Here is a 9,064-nt window from a genome sequence, read left to right as displayed (position 1 = left end):
ATGGAGTTCAACTGGCACGGCAGTCGACTCAAAGCATCCGCTACCACAGTGGCCTTGCCGGGGTGGTAGTGAATCTCCATGTCGTAATCCTTGATCAGTTCGATCCATCGGCGTTGTCTCATGTTCAACTCCTTCTGGGTGAAAATATATTTGAGGCTTTTGTGGTCGGAGTAGATCTCGCATCGATTACCCATGAGGTAATGACGCCAAACTTTCAAGGCTAAGACCACGGCTGCAAGCTCGAGGTCATGGGTTGGGTAGTTCTGTTCATGTTGCTTGAGCTGTCTTGAAAGGTAGGACACAACCTTGCCTTCTTGCATAAGCACGCATCCAAGTCCAGTCTTGGAGGCGTCGCAATATACATCAAAGGGTTTTGCGATATCTGGCATGATCAGGATTGGGGCTGTTGTCAGTCTACTTTTGAGCTGTTGAAAGCTCTCTTCGCACTTGTCGGTCCACTCAAACTTTCTGTCCTTTTTCAGCAGTTGGGTCATTGGTCGAGCGATGCTCGAAAAACCTTCTACAAATCTGCGGTAATATCCGGCTAATCCAAGAAAAGCGCGGACCTCGGTTTGTGTGGTTGGGGCTTGCCATTCCATAACAGTTTTGATCTTGGCAGGATCTACGGCGATTCCTCCTGCAGACAAGATATGTCCCAGGAATCCAACTTCTTCCAGCCAAAACTCACATTTGCTAAACTTGGCATACAACTTGTGCTGTCTAAGGGTTTCTAGGACAATCTCCAAATGCTGTTCATGTTCCTCTTCGGACTTGGAGTAGACGAGAATGTTGTCGATGAACACAATGACAAACTTGTCCAAAAAGTTCATGAAGATCTTATTCATGAGATTCATGAAATAAGCGGGGGCATTGGTCAGTCCAAACGACATGACGTTGTACTCATACAACCCATATCTGGTGGTAAGGGCAGTTTTTGGAATGTCGGTGGCTCGGATCTTCAGTTGATGGTATCCAGTTCGAAGATCTATCTTGGAGAAAACTCGGGATCCGGTGAGTTGGTCGAACAAGTCTTCGATCTTGGGTAAGGGGTATTTGTTTTTGATGGTGACATCGTTAAGCTTACGATAGTCCGTGCATAAACGATTTGCACCATCCTTCTTGTCTACAAACAAGACGGGGGATCTCCAGGGGGATGCACTTGGTCTAATCAAACCTTTGGCTAACATGTCATCTATTTGCTTCTTCAGCTCCACAAGCTCGGTTGCGTTCATGCTGTAGGCTCTCTGGGCTATGGGTCCAGTTCCGGGGATTAACTCGATGATAAACTCGATATCCCGATCCGGAGGCATACCGGGTAGATCATCCGGAAACACATCAGGGAAAAGACAAACGACCCTGAGCAGATCTAGAGTTGGCTAGGATACACTTTCGTTGAAGGTGAATTTTCTGGGTAGTTTTTCAGTAGACGTGCTCAACTACGATACCGGTGCTGCTAGTCATGGTTATGGCTTTCTTGGCACAGTCTATCAATCCATTGTGCTTGGACATCCAGTCCATTCCTAGGACAACTTCCAAACCTTTGGTTCCAAGTATGATTAGATTTGCAAAGAAATCTACATCATGGATTTTGATTGGCACATTTTTGCAAAACTTTCTGGCTTTGGTGGTTGATCCGGGGATTTGGACTATCATAACATGCTTCAAACCGAGGGGTTGAATTTTACTTGTTGATGCAAAGTCTTCGGTGACAAAGGAATGAGATGCTCCGGAATCAAACAACACTCTGGCAGGGATGTGATTGACAGAAAACATACCCAGTACAACATCTGGTGCTTCCTGGGCTTCTTCGGCGTTCATGTGGTAGAGGCGGCCGGTGCGGTTGTTGGGGTTGTTGGGGGCGAACTTCTTGCCGGTGGAGACACGGCGTTGCTGCTGGGCAGGTGCAGCGGTTTTGCCGGCGAGCTTGGCAAGACGCTTGGGACACTCGTTGGAGTAGTGCCCCACTACACCACACTCATAACAAGTGATAGTGGTCTTGTCCTGCTTGTTCGCAACGGGGACGGCATTGCTTCCGGTTCTGGGAGCGGTGTTGGTGGTGTTGTTGTTAGGGGCTCGGGGTGGAGCGCGGTTGTAGTTGTTGTTGTTGTAGTTGTTGTTGTAGCCTCCTGGTTTGGAGTTTCCTCCACTCCGGTTCTGATAACCGGGGCGAGAGTTCTGCATCTGGGGTTTGTTGTTTCTCGGAGTGAAACCTCTGCTTGAGCTAGGGCGAAACTTCTGGGGGTGGCTTGATCCACTCTGATTGGCCATGCGGCGCTTGCGGTTCTCATTGGCTTGGTTTAACTTGCCCTCCATCTAGATGGCAGAGTCAACAAGGGCTTCGAGGTCGGTGAAGGGGATGTTGACGAGGACAGTCTGCATCTCATCATGCAGTCCGTTCAGGAATCTCTCCTTCCTCTTTTCCACGGTGTCGGTCTCATCAGGGGCATACCTTACAAAGTAAGAAACTTGTCGCGGTATTCAACCACCGTCATGCGACCTTGTTTCAGCTCACGGAATTCATCCCTCATCTTCTTGATAAGACCCGGGGGTACATGGTACTTGCTGAACTTGAGTTTGAAATCCTCCCAAGTCATGAATTGACTTCCGTTCATGGCACGGGTGCTTGTCCACCAAGCGCGGGCTGGTTCAGCGAGATAGTGAGTGGCGAACATGACTTTCTCGTTGGCTTCCACTCCAGCTACCTCCAGATTGTTCTCCATAGTCTGGAGCCAATCGTCGGCGTCGAGGGGCTCCTCGGTCTTGCTAAACACCGGAGGGTTGGTGTTTTGGAAGTTCTTGAGCTTGGATCCGGGGTGGTCATGATTTCCATGGCCTTGGTTGGCGATGTTCTGCAAGGCGATGAGATTGGCTTGGCGTTCGGCTCTTTCGGTTTCCCGGTCTGCAAGCATGGTTTGCAGAAGTTGCAGCATCGCGTCGTTGGTGCGATTCGGAGGGGCCATCTGAAGATGTAGAAGATTATGAGATAAGAGGGAACATTCTATGGTTCATTTTGGTTAAGTTTGAAAACAATTTGAAAACTTGTAATCTTTTCATGACGAACATAACATTCATTCATTCATGCAACACATAGTACAAACTACACACATACTCCAATGGTTTTAATAACCATTCTCCTGCTACGATACAAGGGACGGGATACAACTCACACCTACTATAAGTGAACTAGTGCAACTACTCCTCATCATCGACATCAATCGGGACGTAGTCATCGGGTCCTGCCTCCAGGAACTCGTAGTCCTCCTCCTCGGTGTTCTCGTCCTCCTCAAAGTCGTTGTCGTCGCTCAGGAAGGCGTCTCCTCCCTGAATGTCGATGCCTCCATCGTCATCCTCCAGCTGACGAATCTGATCCTCCTGGGCCTTGACAGTGGCCTCAAGTGACGCGATCCGGGCGCGAAGGCGACGAATCGTAGCGTCCTTCTTGGCATGCTGCTGGCGAAGGCTCCTGCGGTCGTTGTTGAGTAGCTTGATTGCCTCACCCTGCTCGGTGATGTGAGCATGGGTCTGGTTCGCGTAAGCGCGAGTGGCGTCGAGGTCCCTCTGAGTCTGGTAGAGCATGAAGTCCAGGTGCTCAGCATGGTTGATGAGGTCTAAGACCCCGTGTGTGGCCCGATCTCGCGGATTGACTTCGAAACCAAGAGGGGAGATGGGAAAACGCGAGGAACACGAAGAACACGATGAACACGAGGAACTCCGAGACTCACGCACGCACACCAACCCGATACACCCGATACTTACCCCCGTGGCTCGATGGACCACGCCAATAGAATCACCCGGAAGAGGCACGCGGCAGAATTCCCGGTGAGAGATTGGTGTTGGAAAAAAGGGGATTGGTGAGGGAGAGAGAGTAGCTGGTACTAGAATCTCACTCAACAATAACCAAATCAACAACAAGGATGGCCTTGATTACAGAGGGATGATACCCAAGGGAGACTAAGCTCAAAGTTAGGTTTGAGTTCAAAACAAGTCTAAAGAGCTAAAGGGGTGCTTGGGGTGCTTATATAGTCTTACAAGGCGTCATAGGCCGAAAAGGTAAGTTCGGGCCGAAAATATAACTTAAGTCGTGCAGGCCGGTCAGGGGGCCGGTCAGACCGGGCCTGTGACCGGGCAGGCCGGTTTCAGACCGGGCATGTGACCGGCCGGAGACCGGACGAGGCTCCAAGTCCCCTGGATGGCGCCCGGATGTCACGAGCGCGAATCCCGGTTTCTGACCGGGCGGCTCGGTCAGGAGGCCGGTCAAACCGGGCTGTGGACCGGGTGATCCGGTCAGGGCCGGCTCGACCGGGTTCTGGACCGGCCGTCCGTCTTCTCTTCCTCGCGCTCTTCGGGCGACTTCCTGTCCAGCTCCATGTCCATCTTCGTGTCCATCTTCTTGTCCAGCTGCTCCTCTCCTCCCTTTGACCATGGCGTATCCTCCTCTTGGTGACCTTGATGCTCCTTGTACCTAATGACACATAACACGTCGGCATGAGGTAGCAATCCATCCAAAGGTGTACCAAGATCAAGGGTGGTGAGGAGCGAGTTCACCTCATCATGTAGCGCCTTGACTCGGGCTCGTGTCATCGGTCCACTTGGGGGACTTGTTGGTCTTGGTGTGGAGGTGACCGAAGGCCACCCCGCATCATCTCCCCCCCCTTGGGAAAGAGTCGTCCTCGACTCTTGTTCCTCTTCATCTTCATGATATGGCGACAAGTCCGCAACGTTGAAGGTGTTGCTCACCAAGTACTTGGAGGTGGGGATGTCGATGACGTAAGCGTTGTTGTTGATGCGTACTTGGAGGTGGAGTTGCGCTCACGAGGGAACCGTTCCTTCCGGAGGTGGATCCAAACGAGGTCTCCTTCTTGAAATATCCTTTCCTTCTTCTTGGCGTTGAGGCGGGTAGCTTGACGAAGCACATGTTCTTGTATGGTTGCCCTTGTCTCTTCATGTAGTTTCTTCACGTCGGCGGCGCGCTTGGCGAAGTCCATGTTCGTCCGCTCATGAAGGGGAAGTGGTAGTATGTCGAGTGCCGTGAGCGGCTCAAACCCGTAGACGACCATGAAGGGACTCCTTGATGTAGTCGAGTGCTTGGCGCGGTTATAGGCGAACTCCGCGTGTGGTATGCATTCCTCCCATGACTTCAAGTTTTTCTTCACGAGGATGCGTAGGAGGGTGGAGAGGCTTCGATTGACCACTTCCGTTTGGCCGTCCGTTTGCGGGTGCGAGGATGATGAGAATAAGAGCTTCACTCCAAACTTTGCCATGAGCATCTTCCAAAGATAACTCATGAACTTGACGTCTCGGTCCGACACAATGCTTTGCGGTACTCCATGAAGGCGAACGATTTCCCTGAAAAACAATGAAGCGATGTGTGAAGCATCGTCGCTCTTATGGCAAGGTATGAAATGAGCCATCTTAGAGAATCTATCCACGACCACGAATATAGAATCATGACCATACTTAGTGCGAGGCAATCCTAGAACAAAATCCATGCTAATATCGGTCCATGGTGCATATGGAATAGGCAATGGGGTATAAAGACCATAGGGATTGGAGGTAGACTTAGCTTGTAAGCATGTGGTGCACCGGCGGCAAAGGCGTTCGACGTCACGGTACATTCTTGGCCAATAGTAGTGGGTTGAGAGCATGGCATATGTCTTCTCTCGACCAAAGTGACCCATAAGACCTCCTCCATGTGACTCTTGCAAAAGCAATTTTCGAAGCGAAGACTCGGGAATGCAAATCTTGTTAGCTTTGAACAAATAGCCATCATGCAAATAGAAATCATCGACTCCTCGCTCAACGGAGCACTTCTCAAAAATGGAAGCAAAGAAAGAATCGGAAGGATAGAGTTCTTTGATCTCTTCATGTCCCAAAACATGAAAATCCAAACGAGTTAGCAAAAGGGTGTTTTTGCGGGAAAGAGCATCCGCCACAACATTGTCCTTGCCCTTCTTGTATTTGATCACATATGGGAAGGACTCAATGAACTCGACCCATTTTGCATGTCGTTTGTTCAAGTTGTGTTGGCTTTTCAAATATTTCAAGGACTCATGGTCGGAATGAATGATAAACTCTTTTGGCCAAAGATAGTGTTGCCAAACTTCAAGAACACGAACCAAAGCGTAGAGCTCCTTGTCATATATAGGATAGTTGAGGCGTGCGCCATCTAACTTCTCACTATAGTATGCCACGGGTTTGCCCTCTTGCATAAGAACACCACCAATACCAAGCCCACTTGCATCACACTCAATCTCAAAAGTTTTGGCAAAATTTGGAAGAACAAGAAGTGGAGCTTCGGTAAGGCGTTTCTTCAACTCATCAAAAGCATTTTGTTGGGCCTTGCCCCAAACAAACGGAACATTCTTCTTGGTAAGCTCATTCAAAGGGCAAGCAATGGTGCTAAAGTCGGTAAAACCCGGCAAGTCCATGGAAGCTTCGGACTTGGCCAACATTTGTAGGGGTAGGCCAATTATGGATGGCCTCCACCTTGGAAGAATCAACTTCAATCCCATTAGCGGAAACCACAAAACCAAGAAAAACCAATTTGTTTTGAGCAAATGTGCACTTGGGAAGGTTAGCATAAAGCTTTTCATGGCGCAAGATGCACAAGACTTCTCTCACATGTTGCACATGGTCCTCGAGGTTTTTGCTATAAATAAGAATATCATCGAAGTAAACAACCACGCTCTTGCCAATGAGAGGACGCAAGATGTGATTCATGAGGCGCATGAAAGTTGATGGAGCATTGGAAAGACCAAAAGGCATAACGAGCCATTCATAGAGACCAAGTTTGGTCTTGAATGCCGTTTTCCATTCATCACCAATAGCCATGCGGATTTGATGGTAACCACTACGCAAATCGACTTTAGAGAAAATCGTGGCACCACTAAGTTCATCAAGCATATCATCTAAACGCGGAATGGGATGGCGGTAACGGACGGTAATGGCATTGATGGGGCGACAATCCATACACATCCGTTGCGTCTCATCCGGTTTAGGCACAAGGATCACGGGAACCGCACAAGGGTTAAGGCTTTCTCGGACGTACCCTTTGGCGAGGAGATCTTGAATTTGGCGGTTGATCTCCTTGGTCTCTTCGGGGTTGGTGCGGTATGCGGCACGGTTTGGAAGCGGAGCGCCGGGTATGAGGTCGATGCGGTGTTCTATGCCGCGGAGTGGTGGTAGTCCATGAGGGAGCTCGTCGGGGAAGACGTCTTGAAATTCCTGCAAAAGAGACAACAAAGACGGAGGAATGTTGGTTAAGTCGTTAGTCTCCGACGCGGGTCCCTTGCATATGAGCACATAGTGCAATATGGTGGATGGGTTCTCTTGGAGCTCTCTCCACTCACTCTTGGTGGCTAGAAGGACACTCTTGGATTCACTCATGTATGGCTTGTGGTGCTCACTCTCTTTATGGTGGTTCGCTCCCTCTCCTCTCATCTCACTATGGATGCGGAGTTGTGCCCTCGCTAAAGCCTTCGCATTATCCGCGATGATTTGGCTAGGAGTCATCGGGCGCAACTCGAACTTCTTGTCGTTGACCTTGAAGGTGTATGTGTTGGAGAGTCCATCATGTATAGCCTTCTTGTCATATTGCCAAGGGCGGCCAAGCAACATGTGGCACACCGTCATGGGTACCACGTCACACTCGATGGTGTCCTCATAAGGGCCGATCTTGAAGTTGACGGTGACGGTATGTTGTATCTTGACGTTGCCCTTGTCACTCAACCATTGGATATGGTAGAGGTGAGAATGCTTGCGGAGAGTGAGGTGGAGCTTCTCACACAACTCGGTGCTCGCAAGGTTATGGCAACTTCCACCATCGATGATGACCTTGATAGACTTGCCACCAATTCTGGCACGGGTTTGGAAGATGTTGCACCGTTGTTCTTCCATATCATGAGGTTGTGTGGTTAGCACCCTTGTGACCACAAGTGAGGGACTTGGGTCATGCTCACATAAGAGAGGATCTTCTCCACTATCTTGCTCATAAGCTTCTTCACTTTCCACGGCGGCTTGCACAAGGGCTTCATATTCATCCTCATCAAGAGTCTCGATGTCACCATTCTCCATAGTGATCATGACCTTGGTGTTCTTGCACTCAAACGATTTGTGACCTTGGGTGCCACACTTGAAGCAAGTGACACTAGAGGGTCCCGTGGATGCCTTAGAGGAGGCGGTGGAGGAGACCGTTTGCTTCATGCGACTTTGGATAGTCGGCTTCTTGGAAGGTGTAGAGGAGGCGTCGGCCTTGGCACTTGTAGCATAAGGAGTTGATGTAGTAGGAGGAGTCGATGTAGCGAGCTTGGAGGAGAAATAGGACTTGGCCTTGGAGTACTTGATGTCCTCAATTACTTGGCGCTCGGCCTTCGATGCTTGGTGGACTAGCTCAATCATGTTGGAGTAAGGTTGGAATTCGACAATCCTCTTGATGGGATAAGTAAGGCCATTGAAGAAGCGAGCAATGGTTTGCTCCTCGGATTCTTGGATGTTGGCTCGCATCATAGTGAGCTCCATCTCCTTGTAGAACTCCTCAACGGTTTTGGTGCCTTGCTTCAACTTTTGGAGCTTGTTGAAGAGGTCTTTCATGTAGTGCCTTGGGACAAAGCGAGCATGCATCTCCTTCTTCATATCTTCCCAAGTGTCAATTGGAGGTTCACCCTTTTCTTCGCGAAGAGTGAGGACTTGCTCCCACCAAGTGTTGGCGTAGTCTTCAAACTCGAGTGATGCCATAGCCACTTTCTTGGCACCGGAGTAGTTGTGGATGCGGAAGATCTTGTCCACCTTGAGTGCCCATGAGAGGTAAGCTTCGGCGTCGTCTTCCCCTTTGAACTTGGGCTTGTTGAACTTGAGCTTGCCATACATGTTCTCTTCGTCCTCCAAGTTTCTTCTACGAGGAGGGGCGCCGTCAACTCTTGCGGCTAGAGGTGGAATAGGAGGTCTTCTACGGCCAACCATAGCATTGGGTTGGCGTTGGAGTTGAACACTTGCTTCACTTGGTTCACGGTGAGGATGTGGTTGAAGATCTTGTCGCGGTTGAGGACGATGCTCAATGTTGGGTCTC

Source organism: Lolium perenne, chromosome 6 (assembly GCF_019359855.2).
Source record: "Lolium perenne isolate Kyuss_39 chromosome 6, Kyuss_2.0, whole genome shotgun sequence".
Lineage (NCBI taxonomy): Eukaryota > Viridiplantae > Streptophyta > Magnoliopsida > Poales > Poaceae > Lolium > Lolium perenne.
The sequence above is the reverse complement of the archived record's forward strand: the minus strand, read 5'-3'. Positions refer to the sequence as shown.